This window comes from Pan troglodytes, chromosome 5 (assembly GCF_028858775.2).
Source record: "Pan troglodytes isolate AG18354 chromosome 5, NHGRI_mPanTro3-v2.0_pri, whole genome shotgun sequence".
NCBI lineage: Eukaryota > Metazoa > Chordata > Mammalia > Primates > Hominidae > Pan > Pan troglodytes.
In genome coordinates, this window is record NC_072403.2 from 147,753,903 (window position 1) to 147,778,642 (window position 24,740).

The 24,740-nt window shown below is 36.9% G+C and overlaps 1 protein-coding gene and 1 long non-coding RNA gene across 3 annotated transcripts in view; one reads left to right on the plus strand and one right to left on the minus strand.

Moving 5' to 3' along the window:
- Window positions 1-24,740, plus strand: part of PDE7B (phosphodiesterase 7B) — a 686,767-nt gene that overhangs the window by 392,020 nt on the left and 270,007 nt on the right. The window lies entirely within an intron of this gene.
- On the minus strand, window positions 16,059-20,887 carry LOC129144412 (uncharacterized). The gene is made up of 3 exons (XR_008548843.1): window positions 19,685-20,887; window positions 19,546-19,602; window positions 16,059-18,901 (listed from the first exon to the last, which is right to left on the minus strand). It is a non-coding gene; the product is annotated as an uncharacterized LOC129144412 (long non-coding RNA).

Sequence of the window (24,740 nt, forward strand, 5' to 3'; positions counted from 1 at the left end):
GAATGTAAACAGAAAATTTGTTTATGATGTTCTTCTCCATACTGTAGTTTGGGATAAGAAGGGTGCATTTTTTCAATATGTTCAACTTTCAAAAAGACATGCTGGAGGAAGTCAGCCAATTTCTACCCACACAACTTCCAAGTGACGTCAATGGAAGCAGAGCACACAGATCTCTAGGCAAGTTTTGGCTCATTATGTGAAGGTTTTTTTTTTTCTTTTTTTAAAGAACAACTGCAAAAATGATTGCTCTCAACTCAAATTACACAATTTGTTCTTCTTTGTGCCCTGAGTCAGCAATAGACATAATGTGGAAAATAAAGCAAAATCTCCTTTTTACACATCAAATAAAAGAGTCCATAGTTATCTGAAACACAGAATGTTTGAGATTCTTGAGCAGTCTCTAAGCAATATTTCCTCTTGCTGTGGCCTCTGCTTAATTTCAATATAGAAGGTTGATCAATGATCATCAGATGGACAACTGGAAAAATATATCTACTTTTTCTTATTTTGATCCTAGATTTGTTCTTCAATCCTGCAATTGATGTTGTATATCATTGGCTTATTGCTTAACCCTTGGAAGTATTTAAAGGACTTACCTGACAAGCAGATATAACTGGTGTTTTGTTAGCTCAGCTTTTCACAAATAAGTCAAATAGTTGTGTTACTATGACTAGAAGAAGAAAAATAGCTAATAGAAATGTAGCTGTTAGTATATAATAGGCACATACTGGCTCAATTATCACAGCAACCCTGTAAAGTTGATGTTGTTATTCTCCTCATTCTACTGATTAGAAAACAGGATGAGAGAGGTTAAATAATTTTCATAAAGTCACAGCACTGAGTAAGTGGTATTTAGATTCCAAACCAGGCAGTCTGGTTTCAATATCTGTATTCCTAACCACAATGCTATCTAGAGAATAATTTATTCGTCTAATCAAAAAGCATTTAATGATGCCTAATTATTCTAGGCTCTGAGTAGAGTCAGTTACTAGGTAATGTGGAATAATGACATGGAAACAAAGGGCAAAGATAAGGGAGGGAATTCAGATTTTCTTTGCACCTAAACTGGCCCAAACACTGTACTTGACACCTCACATCTATTTCGTCTTTGCAAAAACTGTATAAGCAAAGGTTGTATCAGTGGCATTTTATGGATGAAGAAACTGAATTGTAGGGAGGTTATCACTTGCTAAAGATCGCACAGCTGGTAAGGCTTGGTAAAGGCTTGAGTTCTAACCCATCTGTGTGTTTCTACCACCTACACTTCCTGTACTCCAATATGCTGCTTCCAGGAGTATGTGCAAGTGAAATACTCAGTTTAGTGTCTGAGCTAGAATGAGGGGCACACAAAGTTTCTCCTAATATTGGGGAAGCTCTAAAAATTGTTTAGGGGTGATGTCAACCAAAGCAAATTCCTACATTTCAGAGCTTCTCCTATAGTATTCTACTTTTAGTCTGCATTGCCCAAACTGTGCTGGAAGGACTGCCTTCAAGTTCAGGGCCAAAGAGGTCCATGAACAATTTGGGACATAATTCCAATGAATAGCGCACACATTAGAATTAAAATAGCATCAAAACATTAAATTCCTTTTTAAAGTGGTAATAAATGAGTTCAGTATTTTATGTACAAAATCTTGTATTTTTAGAGAAATTAATAGAAAACTTTTGCATGAACTTGCATAGTTTTTCATGAGCATGTACAGAAATGAAAACTGGCATCCTCTATAGGATGCCCTAGAAGGACCATTCTGTAAACATTAGAAGGTAAAATATATGAGAAATCTGTAAGAAAGTACTTTTCATTTTTCCAAAGCAAAATGCAATATAGATTTAGAGTTGCTTTATTTTTCCCTTTTTTATTTGAATAGAATGCTTTTCCTAAAAAATAATACCAACTAAGTAAGAGGCAGTTTGGATTTAAATTGTTCTCCTTTCAGAGTTTGTCCCCATCACATCAAATGTCTTATTTATATTCAAATGCCACAGGGAATGGGCAAGAAATTGTATGTTTAAACTGGACTTTTTCAAGGCTTTTAAGGCCAGAATATTTGCTTTGCCAAAGACTAAATTATTGCAAAGTGGGGCAAGCACCTGACCTTGTGGCAAGTCAGAATAAGTAAATATCTCCACCTGGAATTAGAAACCAATGCTCCCAAGACCCCAGAGCATCATTTACTAGCCTGATGGCAGCTTTCTGCTTGTTGCTGGATGAGCCTGATTATACATATGAAAAATGGGGATCACCCAGAGATTCTCTCACCCTAACACAGCGCCCACTTTGCTTATGTACTTGCTCTTGCAAATTCCATTACCTTCACGCCACCACAACCCCTTGAAAACCCAGAAACACTTATAGACAACAGATTACCCCAGTCCATCCTTTCTCCATTTCCAAATGGGCATTCTGATTACATTTCTAACCAACTGTCATTCAAGGGGGTCTCAATAAATTCTCTTTCCAACCATCTCATGGTCTTCTAATAGTATGATATTAACTATATTATATCAAACGTTATGATGTAAAATAACTTTGACATGTGTAGGGACATAGTCTTCCTTTTAATCATAGCATCGACAAAATTTTAATGCATTTCTTAACTTGACTCTCCTTCATGGGGATATACAGGGTCTCTGAAGAGATCTGTGTATACCTGATCAGAGACTGGCCATTCCTATCCATCCTGCATGAGTAACACAAGATATGACTCACTGCTGTTCATTAACCTCATAGAGTTCATTTACCTTCTGCAGAAGTAAAATTGATTTGCTCTTTGTAAAGCTGGGTGACAGAACTTTTAGGATTCCTGGAAGTCACATTCAGGGGTGGTTCATGGGCATGGAATCTGTGCAGTTGCACAGGGTCCCATACTCAGAAAGGTTCATGTTTGGTTGGTTTAACGTTTTGCTGCCACCATCTTGAAATCATTAATAACTTCTGAACAAGGGGCCTTGCATTTTTATTTTGCAGTAGAATCTGCAAATTATGTGGCCAGTACTGACCACATTATAGTATCAGTGTAGCAAATACAGTTGATTGAAAATAAAAGAACTAAAAAATCAACCAAGTGCCACTAACATATTTGAGAGTTTTTTCCAAGTAAGATGTTGCATTTAGTAAATTGACCTGAATTTTATTTTATTTTTTGGTAAAATAGTCCCGTTTTTTAGACTGATGTAATTCTCAATGTGTTATGATGCATACATACATGCGTGTGTGTGTGTGTGTGTGTGTATATACACATACATACATACTCATACATGGTTAGGCAATGAATACATTTTTAATGGTTGATAAGAAAATTGAGCGGGAGGGAAGTGACAAAAGAGAAACACTAACCAGATTCCAAAGTCTTTTAACTTAGTTGTGGCTAAATGCTTAAAACATCCAATACGGTCTCCTTTCACTATCATCATCACGTTGCCTCTTTCAGAGAATTCATATTCCTGTCTTATTTTTGGATTATTGTAATTTATAAAAATATTGCAGATATGCAATATGTCACTAAAGCTGAGCTTGAACATGGCCGAACATCTTGGAAGCCTAGTACCTGAATGCCTTCCTAACAGTCAGCCGAGCACAGCCCGTCTTGCCATGTTTCTCTTTCTTTCTCTGTGTGGGTGCGAGGGCGTGGGGAGTGGGCCAGCATGACGCTAAACGCACTACGCAAAAGCCAGCATGAATCCCAGGCCTTTTTCTGGACAGAAAGGACTGATTGTGTGGCGAGCAGCTGGAATGCGTGCCAGTCACTTTTGGAGTGGTGTTCGCAGGCATCGTTTTGCTGGATTGTTTGAGGAGAAGCAGAAGGACAGAAGGGAGCTCTCCTGCCCTGTGCTGCGGTGACCCTATAATTTTCCTCCTCTTCTTTGTTCAAATTATAAAGAAGAGTCCCATATGTTCAGAAAACTTCAGCCCGGTTTTTTCAATTGGACGCTGCTGTTTCAAAAGTACAACCTTCTCTTTCTGGCTGCTTGGAAGTGACGGTTCAGGAAGTGTGCCCACAATGACATGAGTTAGGGAACTCTGCAGAGCAGGCCTATGGTGGAGACTCAGGATATTTTAGTCAGGGTCAGTGGATAAGGCCCATGTTAGGACAGTAAAAAGCTTGAAAAAGAAGCATTTTAGAGAACTTATTGTATAAATGGTTAACGAGAAAGCCAGAATGATTTGTGATATCTTAAAGTTTATTTTAAAAGTTTCAGATTCTTTACAAAACAAGCAAAATCTTTACCCGTTGAACTACTTATAGATCTACTGGCTATGATTTTACAAAGTCAGGGAAACTGCAAGCTCTCCCTTTGTCCTGCTGTTTGATATTTAGCTATTATCCCATCAGTCGAGGTCTCAGTCTTCTGAACAGTCATCATTTTACACCATTCCCAAATGGATATTCTGATAACAGAACTTACAGCTCTTGCCCACCCAATCTCACCTACCAAGAATAGAGATTATAGATGATTATATCATATAAGAGGAAGACGCTAGAAATGTCTTCCCTATTTTGTTATTTTTGTTGGATTTTATTCTTCAAATTAAAGTAAGAGAGACTTGAAGTTCTGGATTATATATAAATTCTCTGCAAGCACTTGCTTGACTAAATGGTATGAACGTACTTATATAGTGTCCTGATGTAATGACTCATACAAATACTTTTCATAGCAGAAACATTTACATTTCTTCTTTTGACTCAAATGTTAATGAGGTTTTTTTTTTGTTTTTTTTTTTTTTTTTAATCCTCTAGGCTTTTCCCAGGATGTCATTGTGGAAAGGTGGTTAATGAGAAATCGTTTGAGTCTAAATGCATTTTTACCTTTCATATTATATAGTTGGTAGTTAACCAAACTTAACCAGCTAAATTGATCCCTAATTGCCCACCTACCTATTCTTCCCAGCTCATGAAAATCTCTGAAATGACATGGCAAGGTCAGAGGAAAGCAACTGATGAATGCTGGTCCTTGGTGAACTGCAAACTCTGTTCCTACATCAGGAAATCTCTGCTGAAATCTCTGCTCAGCTCTCATTTGGCCTCCTAGCTACAGCTTTCTGCTGCTGCTTTTTATAAAATTCCTGGAGACCCTCCCTGCACATGCAGGATTTAGGAGTCAGCCAACAATTTAAGAAGACTTGGTAGAGAGATTTTGACATTCCTTCCACCTGGCTCTTCTTTGAGAATACCTTCCATTTCCAACTCTTCTAGCAGCCCTAAACTCTGACCTCTGTTTCCTTAAGCCAGTAAAATTGTGCCTTTCTACTTGGATTCTCTCCCCTGGCACCCCAAAGAATTACAGAGCTTAGTTTTCACGGATCAGGCCTCTTCCAGTTTCTGCTTGCTTTGGTTGCTCAGCGGTGCTTTTAGTCAATTATTTGTTTATATTTTGTCTAGTTTCTATAGTTGTTATCAGAGGAGAATTAGTCCAATACAAGCTACTCTGCTATGCTCAGGCCTGCAAATCTCAAATTACTATAATTAATAAGAGAATATTAGAAATGTGCTGGTTAAAAATTGAATGTACAACATTAACTGTTTCTATATGCCTAGAAAAAGTAGTTAGACAATGTAATTTTAATTTACATTTACAGCTTAGTACAAGGATATAAAGTACAGAATAATATTCCTAAAAATACATGTAATACTCTTATAGATAAAATTATAAAACTTATTGAATAAACAGTTTTGAAAAACTTTGAAGAAAACCTTAATAAAGACAGATATATCCTGCTCTTGGATAGACTTGTTATAAAGAAGATATTCATTCCTCCTATAGGGAGGAAATGGGCAAAAGATTGAAAAGACATGTCATATCAAAGGAAATAGAAGATGGCCCCCAAACATTTGGGAAGATGCTGTAACTGAAAATCTCAGGAATGCAAAATTAAGTTCTTAGGAGATATTATTTCATATTTACCAAATTGGCAGAAATTTGAAAGTTAGATAATATTTTGTGGAGTATTATGAAGAAACAAGAAGGTTTGTCAACTGCTTTTTTTTTTTCTTCTTGAGATGGAGTTTTGCTCTTGTCACCCAGGCTGAACTGCAGTGGTGTGATCTTGGCTCACTGCAACCTACACCTCCTGGGTTCAAGCAATTCTCCTGCCTCAACCTCCCGAGCTGCTGGGATTACAGGCATGTGCCACCACGCCTGACTAATTTTATATTTTTTTTTTAGGAGAGACCGGGGTTTCTCCATATCGGTCAGGCTGGTCTCGTATCCCAACCTCAGGTGATCCTCCCACCTTGACCTCCTAAAGAGCTGGGATTACAGGCGTGAGACACCGCACCCCGCCTATCATCTGCTTTTAGGAGTGTAAATTGGTCCAATTTCCTTAGAAACTATTGTCATCACCTATTTTACAATTCAGTAAGTTTACTCCTAGATATTTACCTAAAGAAACATTTACATGTATCTGTATAAAAACATGTATAAGAATATGTTAAAAAAAAAACAAAAATGAAACACTGGAAGCAACTGAAATGTCTACCAAGAGGGGAAAGGATAAGTACATTGTATTATATTCACACATTAGAGTACAATACCACAGGCAAAATGAATAAAATAGAGCTATATCTCAAAATGGAGGAAACTTGAAAATCTAAGTTTGAAAGAAGGAAGCACAAGTATCCAATTTGTTTCCATTTGCAAAAAGTTCAGGCAACATACAATAATATGCTGCTTGGGGAATACCTATGTAGGTGGGTCTAGTGAGAAAGAAAAGAAATAGAATAAGATAAATTTTCTGAATGGTCAAAAAAACACCAGCATCAAGTAGAAAAGTCTGTTATAGTATGAACGAAATCACAGAGAATTTACCACAAGTTTACCTGGTATCTCCAGTACCTAGAAATATTTGCCTTTTTCAATTATTATAAACTAATCTATGCATGATCAAGATAAGTGGATTTTGTTAGTTAAAGCATTAAGTTATCAAAGTGAACTTTGGATCTTATGTTAGTTATGACAATATTTGAGAATTCAGTTATGTTCCTTAACTTTTAATATAAATGACTTTGTGTTTTGAATTGTTGTGGGGCATGTAAAATTGTTGTTAAATTACTGTGAAATTTTAAAAAGAAAAAAAATTTCGGAGTGGTCATTTCCTCTGGATAGATGAAGAGGAATGCGAGTGTGTAGAGAAACAGAAGGGATCTCAGAGGTGTGGTGCTGTCATATCTTCTTTCGTGCCCTGAAGATGGGAACATGGGTACTCTCTGATCATTCTTTAAATTGTGCATTAATAGTTATATATTCTTCCTATAATCCCAGCACTATGGGAGGCCGAGGTGGACGTATCACTTGAGGCCAAGAGTTTGAGACCAGCCTGGCTAATGTGGTGAAATTCCAAAACTACAAAAATTAGCTGGGAGTGGTGGTGTGCGCCTATAATCCCAGCTTCTCCAGAGGCTGAGGCACGAGAATCGCTTGAACTGGGAAGGTGGAGGTTGCAGTGAGCCGAGATCATGCCACTGCACTCCAGCCTGGGCCACAGAGTGAGACCCTGTCTCCAAAAATAAATAAATAAATAAATAAATAAATAAATAAATAAATATTCTCTTTGTATGATAGTTCATAATAATCATATATGTTATTTTTATATTTTTAATTTTATTTTATATTTCACCAAGTAGAATTTTTAACTGCTTTCTGGAGTTGCTGCGGGAAGATCAAAGTGTCTACGCAAAAGTGGCCTGGTGATAGGGTGGGGCCCAGAGCCCAATGCTGGTGGAGACAAAAGTGCAAGGTACAGCATTGCAAGGTCAGCAGCCATAGACTGGGATCCTCGGCAAACGCAGGTGTGATCTTGGGACTAGCTCTATGCTGAAGAGCTCACATCTAATTCTCCAGCACTATGAGCCAGTTAGTCTTGTAATGGCGCCCTCTACTGCTTACATTTGCAAGAGACTGTTCCTGTTGCTTGCTACCTAAAATCCTGACAGGTGTATTGCTTTTGTAGTGTCTGTGGGAACAGGTGAGGATATCCAATAAGGACACTTGAAATATGAGTTTGAAATTTAGGAATGATGTCTGACATGCGATATAGCTGTTACCAATATACAGTCATTTGTGAACACAGCTAAGTTCACCAGGGAGGGCGTGAAACTCAAAGAGTATGAACCTCAAAGCTTACCCACTACAACATCCAAGGGGGATCCAACTCCTCACTTACCAATATCTGTGCTTAGATGGTGTTGGGACAATCTTGGTATCCACAGGTCCCACTCCTCTAGAAGCCAGTATCACAGTCAGCACTTTAGAACTGTCAGTAACACCGAGGTTATACAAGTAACTACTCACTAATTGTTTGTTTTTTGTTTTGTTTTGTTTTTCACTTTTAAAGACTTTCTTTTTTACAGCAGTTTTAGGTTCACAGCAAAATTTGGAGGAAGATATATTCCCCATAAGCCACTTGCCCCCACACAGGCATAGCCTCCTCCATTATCCACATCCCCCACCAAAGTTTGCTACAGTTGATGCATCTACAATGACACATCATTATCATCCTAAGTCCATAGAGTCCCTTAGGGTTCACTTTTGGTGTTGTACATTCTATGAGTTTGGAAAAATGTATAATGATATCAATCCTTCTTTATAGTGCCATATGGAGTATTTTCACTGCCCTAAAAATCTTCTGTGTTCCAGCCACTCATCCCTCCCACAACCCCAGCTCCACCCACTACCTTCACCACCCCCTGCCCCCGCATCTAACCCCTGGCAATTTTAAAACTTTTTTTATTGCATTATCTCCACACAGCCAAGGAGATTATTTTATGAGAATATTAATGAAAATTTCCCCAAGAGTAACCCCATATTCTTAGAAAATATCTGACCATCATTCTGCATAATTAACCTACATTCTGGTCTCAGAAGCATGACTAAGAAGGAGTTTAAAAAACAGATTGGTGGGGCAATAATTATGCAGTTGATAACACAAGGCTCTACCCTGTGTACATAAATCTTTCACAGGAGGAAAAATATTTAAAATGTAAGAATTAAAAAGCAAAAACATTCGGCTATAAAAAGGGATTCAGTAATTACAATGAACATCTCATTAAACATAGTCTTTATTTACAAGAAGGCTGGGAGAGCTCTAATTAACTCATAAGCTGTCCCTATGAATCATTAGCTGTGGCAGGAAAATTCTAGGTGATCCATTAAATCTCCACACCCACAGCTGTTCAGGGAAAAATATAAGCAAACCCTAACTGCCCTTATTTTGGATGGTTGGTGAATTTTCTTCAGTGACCAACTGGATGACCTTGGCCACCACACATCATATATTTCTTCTCCCCAGGGGAAACTGAAGTCCTCTTTTTCTATAACCAAGAATAGGATTTTCTCAACACTCAACAAATAGTTTGTCCATCTTCGAACAAACTTTTAAACCAACGTGATATAAACAATTTACAAAAGTTTATGGTAGACTTTAGATGCAAATCCTTGAGTTGACCCAGAAACATTCTGCTGTTTTATTATGTCAGTTTCCTAAGTCCGTGTTTGAATATGATTTTTCACCATGCTATCTATGTGTTTTTGTGTTTGCTGTGTATGAGAAGACATGGTCTAATTATTAGGGGTCAGGCACTGTGAACCTATGCAGAAAACCACAAAAGTCCAAATCTGCACTATCCAATATGGTAACTACAGGTCTCTTGTAGATTTTGAACTCTTGCTGTGAAGCTCTGAATTGAGATGTACTACAAGACTTCAAAGAGCTAGTACAAAAAAAGTAAAATATCTCATGAAAAATTGTATAATATTTTTGACTGCTAGAAATATTTAGCTGCTAGAAATTTTTAAATTTTCATATATGTGCCTTGCATTTGTAGTATACATAATATTTATATTGAATAGCAGGACAAGTGGCCACTGTGAGCCCAAAGTACACATGGAATATTTTTGAAAAGAAGCCAAGAGTTCTAGAGCTATAGAATTTCCTATCTGGAAGAGATTTCCAAAAGTAAATAGTGTAAAAGTGCTTATATTTGTCCAACATAGCCCTCACTTTCCACCACACACACGTTAACACATGTAAATGTCCATGCATGCAACACTGTGACCAGCATAAGCAAAGACTTGCTATACATTAAGAGTTTGGCATCACTGGAAGAATCTCCTACCTAGTACAGTTCTCTCTCTGTATCCCTGGGTTCCACATCAGCAGATTCAACCATGGCAAAATGAAAATATTAGAAAAAAATGAAAAATACAACAATAAAAAAATACAAATTTAAAACTCAATAGAGTATAACAACTATTTACATACATAGCATAGCATTTACTTTTTATTAGGTATTATAAGTAATCTAAAGATGATTTAAAGTATCCAGGAGGATGTGCATAGATTATATGCAAATACTATGCCATTTTATATTAGGGACTTGAGCATCTGCAGATTATGGTATCTGCAGGGGTTCTGGAACAAATCCTCCATGGATACCAAGGGACTATATTTCTAAATGTTGGGGATTTAAAGGAAGAATATAACTGAAAGAAGAAACTGAGAGAACAAGCAGGAGAGATCACTGGCTGAATGAATGGAAAAGTGAAGGACATTCCAGAAAAGGAAAATAAAATGAGCAACAGCTGAGAGGAAAAAATAAACATGGGTCTTTAGGAGAATAGTGACAGTTGGGCTATTAGTAACAATAATTAATATCTGAAAATAGCTTTTAATTTACATAGATTTCATCACAGGCATTATTTCATTTCATCATGATAGATATCTATTTTTATCATTCCCATTTTACAGATAAAGAATGAGGCCCAAATTTAAGGAGCTTGCCCAAGATCACACAGTCGGTAGTGCCAGAATTTAGGGGATCAACCATCCTGTCTGCCCTGGGCTGGGGTTTCCAGCACTCAGGACTTTCAGTGCTAGAAATGAGAACATCCTGGGCAAAGCAGGGAACTTGCTCACTCTACCCTTGAACCCATGTCTTCTGACTCTAAATCCCATTCTCTTTGCATTGTTAATAATGACAAACATCTATTGAATGCTTTAGGTGTACCAGGAACTTTGTAATAAGAACTTCACATAATTATCTTTTTAATCTACAAAACAACTTTATAAATTGAGTATTGATTTTGCACTTCCTCCTCCTACCACCCCACATAGTCCAGATATAAAAAATTAAGTCTCCCAGATCATTGATAACTTACCCAATGTCACACAGCTGGTAATGTCTGGATTTTAACTCAGGCCATTCCAGTCCAGGGCCTGTGCTGCTAACCACCATGAAAGATGCCCAGCCTGGTGCTGCCACCTCACCTGCTTGCTAAGGCCCAGGGTTCCTGCTGGACCTTTTGACCCACTCCTTTATTTTTTCATCATGTTAGTATGAAAACATAGCTTGACTGGAATCCAGCGTCCACTACTGCGGTCACTCTTTAGTGCATAACACCTATGCCTCCTGGCTTTGATCTTGCCAGTCTTCCATTTGAAATGACCTCTCATATTAACATCCTACCAATGCCTGTCCCACCTTTTAGTAGGTACCTTGATTCAAAAAGAGTTCTTCAAAAGTAAAAGAAAAAAAGAGTTTCCTTTTCGTTTAACACGTACTGGCAAGAGTTGCCAGATAATTTGTCTTTAAAATTAAAACAATTATGCTTTCTTTAATAAAACCCTAGTTTTTTGTTATCACCTTTGATGTAATTTTTAAAAAGCTGTTCTTTGAAAGAATATGCATTATTTTTATATGGCAGAACTTTACACCATTTGAAGCACCAGAACAGATATAAAATGTTACTTCATTGTTATCATTCCCAGTATGAGAATGATGAGCTTGTCATTTTCCTAAGACCGTAAATTCCTGAGTAAAAACAACTATGCCACTTTTTTTCTGTAACCCACACATCACTGACATAGTGATTGACATACGTTTTCCAGAAATGAATTGAGTGGAGTATAGCGTTGAGTGAGTCTGAGATCTCACTGGCCTCACTGGCACGGGGTTGAAGCCAGAGGATTTTGAGTTTCTTATTGTCTGTGGCTTTAAGCCTTGTCACTTCTTCCTCCTCATGCCTCAACCTTCCACAGGCATGTATTCTAAACAGTGTTGATATGTAGTTGCCACTTTAGAAAGAAAAACTGATGTTGGATATTTAAATTATTTACCTTTTCATTGACATATAATTTATATACATTAACATTTGTCCTTTTAAATTCCTTGAGTTTTGACAAGCATATACAACTGCATATAGAACACAAGCAGAATCTAGAACATTTCTATCACTTTAGAAAGTTCCCTGTGCTCATTTTTTGTCAACCCCTGCCCCACCCCACTTCCCAGCACTGACGTGAACTGCTTTCTGTCCCTATAGATCTGCCTTCCCAAGTCATGGAATCATACAGCAGATAGCTTTTTGGACTGGCTTATTTCCCTTTTTATAATGCTTTTAAGACTCATTCCTGGCCTGGCGTGGTGGCTCACGCCTGTAATCCCAGCACTTTGGGAGGCCGAGGTGGGCAGATCACGAGGTCAGGAGTTCGAGACCAGCCTGACCAACATGGTGAAAGCTCATCTCTACTAAAAGTACAAAAATTAGCCAGGTGTGGTGGCAGGTGCCTTTAATCCCAGCTACTTTGGAGGCTAAAGCAGGAGAATCACTTGAACGCAGGAGGTGGAGGTTGCAGTGAGCCAATATTGTACTACTGCACTCCAGCCTGGGCTACAGAGCGAGACTCCATTAAAAAAAAAAAAGGATTTATTCCTATTGTTGCATTCATCAGTATTCTTTTTCATTGCTGATTATTATTCTAATGTGTGTATACCAAAATTTAACTGCCTATTCCCCAGTTGATGGACATTTGGAGTTTTGTCTGTCACATATAAAGTGGCCAAAACAGCACGTAGGTCTTCGTGTGGATGTATGTTTTCACTTCTCTTCAATAAATTCTTTGGAGTGGAATTGCTGGGTCAGAGGGTGGGTGTATGTTTACCTTTATATAAAACTGCCAAATTGTTTTTCAAACTCCTTGTAAGACTTTGCATTCTTGCCAGCAACATATGACACTTCCAGATAATCCACATCTTTGCCAGTATTTGATGTTGTCAATCTTTTTAATTTTAGCTATTCCTGTAGGCAAGTCTAACAGGTGTATCTCATTGTGGGTTTAATTTGCATTTTCTTGCAAACACCTTTAATAGACCTTTTGGGGGGTATAATTCGTATACTGTACAATGTTCTCATGTGTCAAAGTTGGTTTAGTTTTGGCAAGTGCGCACCCCTTATGTAACACACACCACGTCCAGGTATAGACCCATGCCAGGCCCCCGGAAATCGCCCTATGCTCTGTCCAGTCAATTTCCTCCATCACAAACAACCACTGTCACGATTTTTTCCACCATAGATTAGTTTCACCTGTTGAAGAACTTCATCCATGTAGAATTATACGGAATGTGCGTCTGTCTGTGGGCTGGCTCCTTTTCTCAGCCTGATACAGTCTGATGGTCATCTGAGCTGCAGCCTGGGACTGCTGTGCATTACCTTTCATTGCTAAGGAGCTTCCCTTTGGATGGATGAACCACAATTTGTTTAGCCATTCTCCTGTTGATAGGCACTTAGTTGTTCTCAGTTTTTGTCTACTATGAATAAAGCTACTATAAACATTTTTGTACAAGGATTTTTGTGAAGGCATGTTTTATTTCTCTTGAATAAGTAGCTGGGGCAGAACTACACAGTCATAAAGTAGGTAAATTTTATCTTTATAAAAGGTCACCAAGCTGTTTTTCCCAGTGACTTTCCCATTTTGCATTTCCACCCACAATGCATAAGAGTTTCAGTTACTCCACATGCTGCCACAGTTTCTCCTGTTTTGTTGTTGTTGTTGCTGTTGTTGTTGTTGTTGTTGTTGTTGTGTTAAGTTTAGCCATTCTAATGGGTGTGTGGTGGTTTTAATTTATATTTTTCTGATGAGTAATCATGCGCTTATTGCCCATTTGTATTTATTCCTTTGTGAAGTGTATCTACTCAAGTCTTTTGCCCTTTTTTTCTTTTCTTTTCTTTCTTTTTTTTTTGAGATGGAGTTTTGCTCTGTTGCCCAGGTCGCAGTGCAATGGTGCAATCTCGGCTCACTGCACCCTCTGCCTCCTGGGTTCAAGTGATTCTCCTGCCTCAGCCTCCCGAGTAGCTGGGAATACAGGTGACTGCCACCACACCTGGCTAATTTTTGTATTTTTAGTAGAGATGGGGTTTCACCATGTTGGCCAGGATGGTCTCGATCTCTTGATCCCATGATCCACCTGCCTCAGCCTCCCAAAGTGCTGGGATTACAGGCGTGAGCCACCGCACCCAGCCTGTTTTGCCCTTTTTTATTGGGTATCTGTTTGTTACTAACTGTAGTTAATTGACTGGCTTGTAGTTTTAAAAAATATATTCTACATACAATTTCATTGTCAGATATATATTCAGAATGTTTTCTTCCTATGCATGGCTTGAGAGAAGTATAATATATCTTCATGGTTTATAATATATTTTTAATATAATTTATAATACATATTTAATGTAATTCATATCTTGTATCTGATGAGCAGATGTTTTAATTTGGCAGTTGAATTTATCAAAAAATACTTATAGTTCATCCTTTCTGTGTTCTATGTAAGAAATCTTTGCTTAACTCAAGGTTGCAAAGATAATCTATGTTTCCTTCTTTGTAGTTTTCACTTAATTTAGGTCTACAATACATAAAATTTTGTGTGTGTGCATGGTAAAGTAATACTACATTATTACGATGATTGCAGCTTTATAGCAGGTTGTAAAATCAAACAGTTTCCAACATTAGGTTTCCTTTCAAGATGGTTTTGGCAATTGTAAGTCCTTTGCATTTCCATGTGCATCTTAAAATTAATTTGTAGATTTTTACAAAAAGTCTGCAGGGATTTTTTTCAACCTTTTCTTATTCTTTGTTTGCATAGGTTATTTTTTTTCCAAATTTTCCACGTCACTTATTTTTTCTTCTGCAGCGTCACGTCTGCTGTTAAGCCCTACCCAATGAGTTTTTAACGTAGGATATTATATTTTTTAATTCTAAAAGTTTCATGTGGTTGTCTTTTACAGTTTCCAGTTTTCTACTAAGATTTGTTATCTGTTTACCCATTATATTTCTTTGGAATCCTTAAATGTGCTGTTAATAGCTATTTTAAAGGCTTCATCTGCTAATTTCAACATTGTCATTTCAAGTCTGCCTCTATTGATTTGTTGTTTTTGTTTTTTGTTGTTGTTGTTGTTAGTTAAATTTTTCATTTCCTTTGCACATCCAGTAAAATTTTTTGATATGCTGGATACTGTGAATCCTAACTGGAGAATCTGGATTTTGTTGTCTTCCTTTAACAATTGTTGGATTTTGCCCTGGTAGGAAGTTAATTTACTTATGAATCAGTTGCTTCCTTTAAGGCCTGTGAATAAGCTTTGCCAGGACATAGTCTGCAGGGCTAAAGTGGCCTCCCTCTTAAAGTATGGTGATTGGAGATCTCAGCTGCATGCCCAAGGTGTCGGTGAGCCCGCTCTCCTTTGGTTGGCCAGAACTCTTGTGACTCCCAGCTCTTTGCGGCCCTGGCATCTTCATTTCACTCACAGCTCCCCAATAGAGCTACATTGTTGTACCTTGTAGTTTTTCCCTGGACATGAACGAGGAGGTTAATATTTGTCCAAGTCTTAAAAGAACCTTTATGCAGATTTCTGGTCTTTCTTCTCTATGCAGTTTCTAGTTCTCTTCTCTCTGGGTGGCTGGTTCAAAATTCTAGCCTCAAACTCAAAGTGTGTTCCTCCTCAGGTCAGCAAGATCCCTGGGTTCTGCTTTGGCTCCTCCTCCCTGTGCCTAGACAGAGAGCTGGGGCAACTGGAGGGCTCTTATCATGGTATTCCTTTCTCCTAGGAACCATAATTCTGCTCTGAATGTTTTCCAACATCTGAAACAGTTGCTTCAAACATTTTGTTCAGTTTTGTAATAGTTTATGGCTGGATGAATTCATCATTACTGATTATTTTGTTGTGGCTGGGAATGGAAGCTACCCATATCATTATTTATGAATCTAAAAAAACATAAGTATACTAGGCCTAAGACATTTTCTTTATCTTTCACATCTGTTGTCAACTCTGAAACCAGAATTCCAGTTTTGTTTCTGTACCACTACTAGAATATGTGCAGCTATGAAGCAGAGTGAAAGTATTTGCAAAAGACAGCGTATCCCCTCCTGTAAGATGAAAGTCCATTAAATAAATTAAATAAATAAATTTTAAATAAATTAAAAAATATTTGGAATTTCAATTTTATTTAAAGCAAGTTTACTTTTTTATTATAAAAGATAGCTCCTGTGGATGACTTATGCCACACAGGTGTTTAAGGTGGAAATACAATATCTTATGGCATTTTAAGGCATTCCATTTATGTGTGGACAGGGATTACTATCAGATTTCTCTCATGTTTGAAATATAGTATCTAACATTTTATAATGAACAAAGTGTTTCCAATCAGATTATCACTATAAGTTGGCTAGTATGTTTTCACATGGGAATTGTTTTGTGTTGTGTTTATTTCCTCTGCGGTATTATGGGAAAATTTTAAAGCTAACTGCCTTATGTATTCATTTTAAAAACTCCCCAAATTGTTATTCCTAATAAAGGGAAATATGAAAGTATCAAAATATTATTATATCACTTTTTCAGTTCAACTGAGTATGGGAGTTACTCTCCCGGGTAAATGTGTGTTCAGCTTGTGGAAAGAATCATAAATGTCTTCTCAAAACAAAAGAACTCCTCTGGCTATAATAGGCAGAGAGAACAATCCAAGCCAATCTTTCCACTTGTGCTACCGAACGCCTCCTTTTTTGAAAGTTTTCAGTTTCAATGGAAAAATAAGGGCAGCAGATAATGAACCCTTTATTCGTTTTGACGTAACAAGAGGCCTTTTAGGAGGCTTACCTAGGGAACCAGTCTTCCAGATGTTACCAATGTGACTCTGTGGCTTATTATGACTTCTTGAAGAACTTTGCTAAGAAAAAAGAAATATTTAAGATACTGCCACCCAATAAAATGTTATGAAAAATTTCTACACTTAATCATGTCCTCACTGTGAATTGCTCTATTAGTCCCTACAATCACATATAGATTTTCTCTCAACATGACAGTAGTACATCCCTACTATGACTACATAATCCTTATTAGAATACTTGTGTCATATTTATTACATAGGTGGTCTTTAGGCAAAGCATACTATATTTTCTTTTTCCTAGTGTTTCAGTATGAACTGCATGGGCAGAAGCAGCACAAAATAGAGGAGAGTTTAAATTCTGATCCTGCCATTTACTAACCAAATGACTTTGAGAAAATTATTTAACCTTTCTATGATTGACTTTATATGTTAAAGGGTTGTTAGGATAGTATCTGATCCACGAAGGAGTTGCGAAAATTAAAGGAGTTAATACAGGACAGAACAGTGCCCCTCACATTGTAAGCACTGAAGAAACTCTGCCTCATCTGTTGTTTTTATTATTATTATCATTACTACCACTACTGTTTAGAGAACTCTTTAAAATTAGCTCATTTAGCCTTCACAAGAAATCTTTAAAGTAAATATTGCTATCCTTATTTTATAAATAAGAAAACCAAACTTAAACCTAGGTCTCCTGACCCTAAAAGGTTATATTCTTGTCTTAAGTATCCTAGATAATGTTGAAACATTCAGATTTTTTAAAAAGTGATCATGAGCCTTCACTAATTTTAGCTTAGTCATTTTCTTTAATAATTTTATAAGAATATTTGTCGTGTCATCCAAAAATTTCATTGGCAAAACAGAATTCAAGATCATAATGCATTTCTATAAATAGAAAATGTGCCTATATCTGCTTCATATCATTTCCAATTAGAATAGAGAACACATAGATTATAGAATGAGAAAAAGTTTAAATATTTAACACCTAGGCTGGCATATAGCATGTCAAGTCCTCTCCATGCTTCTTTTTCCATCTAAATACATGTATCCTAAATTTCTGATCTCTTAGTCTTTTGAGAAGTTATTCCTTTGATCCTAGTTTTCAACACCTAGGTATACATGACCCTCCCCATCAATGTGGGCAATTTGCTTTTCAAACCATTTGCAGCTCCACCTCCTAAAAGACCAGTCTCTCTGGACTATTTTTGTGTCACCCATATGATACTGAATGTTTTTCCATTCCTAGAGCAAAGTCTCCATGAGTCTAACGATGTTTCAGAAAAAGAGTCACCTAAATGCCAGTAATTACATCAAGTTATCAACCCACAGAAAAATAACCACAGCATATGAAGTTCTCTTGGAATCTTTTTAAGAATCAACTTAGCCTGAGTCTGTGATTTAGGTTCCTTTCCACTTCTTTTAAGAGCTAAGCACAACCTAAGTAGAGGAAAAGTCTTTGAAGTACAAGCTGGTTGACCATTTCCTGCGCAGAGTATCCAATCCCATTGAAAATGTCTTGGAATTGTCCCTAGCTTCATCAGTAAGTGCTGGGGGATGACGTCACTGCGGGATTTCAACCGAACTTTATGTTCTGATAAACAATGTGGTGTTGGTAGTGGCCACTGGTGAATTCTTTTTCTCTTGGGAGGTGCCAGCAAAGTTCCTTATTCATTTTCAAGCTTTGTTGAAAGAATAATAGAGGGTAAGACAGAAAGAGCTTGGGGGTGGTCAGGCCCCGAGGAGGATCGCCTATTAAAGTCAGTGAGTGTAGACGACAATATTTTGGTTTAGTCCCACACTTCTTTGAGTATAAAATAAGAAAATAACTGTCGTTTCTTGGATAACAGGCTATTTCCAACTTATCATCACTTGTCTCGTGTGTCAGTCTTCATCCTAACCATGTGGCAGCATGCAGATGACAAGGGTTATCTTGAATTTAATCCTTTTCTTAGATGGACAGATATATTCAGGAGGCTGTAGAGTTCAAAAGTGGTGGTAAAAGCCCTTCCAGTGGCAACAATAACGATGAAAGAACCCAACAGGCAGTTTTGTAAGCTTTACCCTGAACAAAAGCCAGGAGAACATTGCTTGTAACCAAACAAGGAATAAAAATAATACTAGAGTTTCTACAGAAATCAGTGCATGGAAATTCCCTGCTTATTAAGCTGTTTCCATTATGAGATGTTCCCCTATATTAAAATTTTCATAGCATAATATATCCATCATCTGGACATTCTGAAGATTTTTTTTTTCAAGGAAAACTACTTCAGTAATTCTTTATAAAAACAGGTTTCCATTTTCTTTAAGAAACAAGGCTGATTTGCCAATGAAAATAAATAAATAGAATATATCTCCTAATTTTTATTCTAATACCTTCACAGAAAATTAAACCAGGTACCAAAAAGTCATAGCTATTGGGTAGGTTGTGAGTGTATCAAATTTGGACGAATATTATCAGATCCTAAATTAATACAATCAGAGTCTCTTTCTACCCTGTTCTCCACATCCCTTTCTACTATAAAAAAATACACCTTATACTTTCATCCCAACCTCTAAGACTCACCACTCCTCCTATCCTTCCCAAAAGCATCCCCAAAACAATGAAAAATAAAACTTACTGGAGCAGACTGAGAACAAGCAGTTTAGAACTCTCTCCCTCCTTCAATTCAATGTACCTGAAATGAGCATTAGTATTAGAACTCAATTCATGAGGGTTATTTTTACTGTAGTTATATAAAATAAATCTTGGGGATTTACCTTAGAGATTGCATAAGGTCAATCTTGCATCCAAGTTGTTACTAACATTGTTTATTCTAACTCCTGTTTCCTTTTACCCTCCTGTAAACTGCCACCTCAAGATCTCTCAAGCCTTTATTTCCTCACATACAACTCTGGGTAAGGTAAGAGAAAACACAAGCCCAGAGTGGCATTTTATATGACTCAGTAAGGTACACCCATGTATCAAATGGCATGGGAACCAGGGAATCATTTTGAGTTACTAGGTTCAGTAGTGAAACTCTGTAGTTTTCTTGGCCCTTACAAAACCAGGTCACAGCTGCCTGGCTTCCTAATTTGGTTTGATGTACTGTGAATTCCCAAGGGGGTGAGTCACTCTCTTATTCATATGGAAGTACAGGAACCATTCCAAAACAAAAACCAGTCTGAGTTTATTTATGATTTTATATGCCTTTTACTGCCCCACTATACAGATGATCCAGAGTTGACTTTCAGCTGTTAATTACCATATTGGAGAGGAGATACATGGCATTTTTCATCTTTTGAGTTACATGACTTCTTTAATGTGAATATTCCCTAAGTGCTTGCTTTCTTCTGCTTTCGGAATGCTTCACTGAAGATGGATATATATTATGAAACAATGAATGCAAAATCAATCACACATGGAGAAAATGAAAGTAGTAAAATTAACAACAGAATACCTTAAGAAACAGTCTATGTTAAGTCAGTGTAATAGCATCATTATACATTACTCTTGTTACCTATTAAATGCACAAGAAAACCATAAATACCTTGCTTTATAGACTTGATGAGGCAGAAAAACCTTTCCCATGGGTCATCAAATTAAGATGCAGTATGACTTTACGATTTGTTCCATCTTAGAATTTGGCTGTGTTCTATCTTTCTGATTTCCCAGAGCCATCCACTTCAGGATGTTTGGGCTTCTGCCAGTGGCCGTGGCACAGATGCTTTTAATAAAGGGATCCAACCACCTTCTGGAAAACCTCCTTGCTTCACTAGAACTTTCAAGAGATATCAATCCTGTTTTATTAGTGTTTATTTAAAAAGAAGAAGAAGAGAAAGAAACTGAAGTAGCCAACATGATCTATGTAGTCTACTTTATGTCCCTTCTTTTGTCACACAAAATAGAATATTTCTCTTGAAAAAGGCTCATGCAATTCCGTAGCTATATACTGAGTGCCTACTGTATGGCAAACTCTGCACTAGGCACGGAGACACCAAGAAGATGCATGACTTGCCTTAGAGCTATTACACAGATGCAGTATTACTTTATAAAAATATCTGATAACTAAAATTAATCTGTAAGGTATATAGAGATCTTTGTATAAATATCACATTTCATAGAATATTAAAAGTATGTAAAATTGACACTAAGTGATTTGTATTATATATGAAATGTTTAGTGTATGATTAGTAAAGCTTCACAAACAATGGGAAACTGATGGGTCATTCAACAAATGGTATAGGCAGAACTGACTTTTTAGAAAAACTAGGTTATACCAATCTCAGATAAAACATAAAAAAGTAGATGAATAGCTGTTTGTATTAAGAACAATATAAAATAGAAAGAAATGAACACATATAGTGGTCTTACCACACAGAAGGAGTTTCAAGGTATAAAAGTCATGAATGAGAGAGCAAATGTCAAACTTGACAACATAAAAATGTAGAAATTATACATGGAAATTTTATAAAATTAAAACACAAGTGACAAACTTGACAATATACTTGTAAAATATGACAATGAATTAATATCCTTTATAATCAAAGAAATTTTATGAAACAATTACTATTACCAACCAGTTTTTACCAACAGTAGAAAAATAACAACTGAGATGGTTAGCAGTACACAGTAAAAGAAATTCAGAGAAATGATGGACACAAACATATATTAAACTTCACTAGTAATCTAAGAAATCTAATGAAAGCAATAATAAATACATTCTTGCTTATCAAGTTGACAAATTTTTTTAAATGTAAAAACAATTAGTGATAGGAAGGTGCACAGTCAATCTCATTCAATTCCGGCCAAAATTTGAATAAATTTTCTAGACATGTGTTTTACAGAAAGTATTTAGAAAAAAACTAAAGTTATTATTCTTTCATTCAATAATTCTTATTCCAGAAAAATTTCCTAACCTAAAAAACACGTAAAAATACATTCATCACAATGCTCCTTATGACCTAAAAAATTGGAAACAATTTAATTGTTCTGATGTAGAGAAATAGATATAGTCTATCCAAAGGATATTGTACCATATGGTAGAGCTTTGAGGGTGGCCCCACATTCTGCTCCCTCTAGATTCTCTCTGTTCCAGCTCCATCCTAGCTTCCTCAATTTCCCCAGAATGCCATAACCTGCCCTGTGTATAGGTGAGCAGTCCGAGAGCCTGAAAAGCAAGGTGACTTGTCCAAAGTCATACCATCTACTTGGTGTATCTGAAACCAAACTCAGGTCTTCTGGTAGCAGGACCAGAAATTGTTCTACCACATAATGCTTGCTTAGAACAGTGAATTTCAAACTCTGAGTAGTGGAATCTCTCTCTCTCTCTCTTTTTTTTTTTTTGTGGGATGTCACCTCTAAGTATTTTTGTTTTTCTTTTTTTTTTTTGAGTGGCAGAATCTTATGCACAATTTCCAATAAATGAAAGAGATCAAAGTATTATAGTACTATATAGTTTAAATGTAAAAGTATAATATTTACTTACAAAGTCAATCAGTGAGTAGCATAGGAAAATACAAGGAAAATTTATTAAGTGTTTGTCATATAGTAGAAGTGGTTAGGTTGAGTGGGTAGGTTGGTTTTTAAAATACCAACAACAAAAAAAAGAGGCTGTTCTAAAAACACAAACATTTGAAGGCTGGGTGATGGATATAGTTTTATATCAAAGTCAGCACACACTGTATTTCTATATTTGGGTGGTTTTTTTTGTAAAATGGGGAAAATCTTGTTTCATATGAATAAGTAGCTGAAAATGATGAACATTTTTAATAGTTTGTATGCCAACCTGTCTCAAGATATTATTCAATTAAACTGAAACAGAAGCTGAAAGAAAAGAAGTAGAAAATTTAATATTTAAAAAATAAATCATTAAAAATACCCAACAAACATTATGTTCCCTAACTGCCAAGGGTTCAACTTGGAAAGAGTCAGTAACAGGGTCCTCAGGCAGTTTAGATCTTGAGTGAACACTGGGGAATGTTATAACATTATAAGATGTTCAACTTGTCAGTTGAAATCCCTCACATTATCCAAAAAGGGCATACCTCACTCTCTATCTCAGCTAGATAGTCACTTTAGCTTTCAGTCAAATTTATTTCATTGCTGACACATTATTTAAAATTTTAAGGGTGACTACAATGTGATCTTACATTGCAAAACTGAGCTTCTTCTGTTTACTACAAAAAATCAGCAAGACATGCAAACTAGTGAAATCAGTTTTTTGAGAACTATTTCACTAGATGAAATTCAGTGAAAACGAATTTTTGCCAGTACCTTGCCACAAAACACCCAAGGGACTTCAGCATGAAAAAAAAAATTCTGAAATGAATACTGCGCATATTGTTTAAATAATTCTTAAAAGACAACAAAAAAGCAAAAGCCCTGGTTTAATAACATTTACAATTAGAATGATCTTAACGCCTTGCTTGAAAGATCTTAACAGCTTATGTTCTCCTATGCCACCCAAATAGCTTTTCAAAAATAGTGTTTCTGAAAGGCACTAGCCTGACTATTTTTTCCCTGATATTCATTTTACACAAACTACATAATTTTTTTAAAAAAATGTTTTGCCCTTTTGTTTGTTTGTGTGTTGAAAATTGTAGGTGAGAAGCAGTGGATTTCCCTCACCCATCGCTAGGTTCATGGCTGAGGCCACTATAATAGAAGACAGATTAACAAAAGAAAAGAATATAAATTGATTATATAAGTTTTACATGATACTGTAGACTTCTTTAGGAAATGAAGCCTGAATAATGAGGCATGCTTCTGTTTGTTTTTTTTTTTTTTTTTTCGGGGGGCGGTGGTGGAGTTTCACTCTGTCGCCCAGGCTGCAGTGCAGTGGGGCAATCTCGGCTCACTGCAAGCTCCGCCTCCTGGGTTCACGCCATTCTCCTGCCTCAGCCTCCCGAGCAGCTGGGACTACAGGCACCCGCCACCACGCCCAGCTAATTTTTTTGTATTTTTGGTAGAGACAGGGTTTCACCGTGTTAGCCAGGATGGTCTCAATCTCCTGACCTCGTGATCTGCCCGCCTTGGCCTCCCAAAGTGCTGGGATTACAGGCGTGAGCCACCACGCCCGGCAAACCTCTGTATTTTTTATGAAAGGCTTGAGGAAGAGTGGGCGGTCACAAGGAAATATGATTAGAGGACAAAGGGTGTGGTCTAATGGTACTGAACTGGGGGGGGGGCTTAGCAAAACCTGTGTGTTCACATTCTTCTTGGTATCTCTGTGTCTTTGGCTCCTATACCCTGGGTATAGGGAGAGCACTTTTCAAAGAGGGTCATATGACCTGCTTCCCGTGAAGATCAGAAAATCCCTCCTAGGTTTTATGACCTCCTTCAGGAGAGAAGAGCAGGGGTAGAGGGTGGTGGTCAGAAAGGCCTTCCTGTTTCTACTGCTTTCTCAAATGTCACGATGTACCACATTTTGGGGTGGCATGTCCTGAACCCCATCCAAACCAACCTAACGACTTCTACTGTGCGGCAAGTGCTTAATAAATTTTCCTTATCTTTTCCTGCATAAACCTACTGAACGAAGAAGAAAAATCAGCAGTAGTGATACTCTCAAAATGTTGACTCATAAAGATTCCGCATAATCTTTATGAATTCTTTGAATTAATGTAGCTGTTTGAATTAATGGAGTATGTTGAATTCATGTTCTTATTAAATATTCTTAGGTTATAGCACCATAATTCTAATTGTTTCTTCAATAGCAGCCTATTCATCTAACATACTTGTTAGCATACAGTTTAATGAGCTGTTCCTGGAGAAAATGCGTTTCTTCTTCACAAACAATACATTTTGTCATTGCTTCCATTTTTTTCTGTAACATGT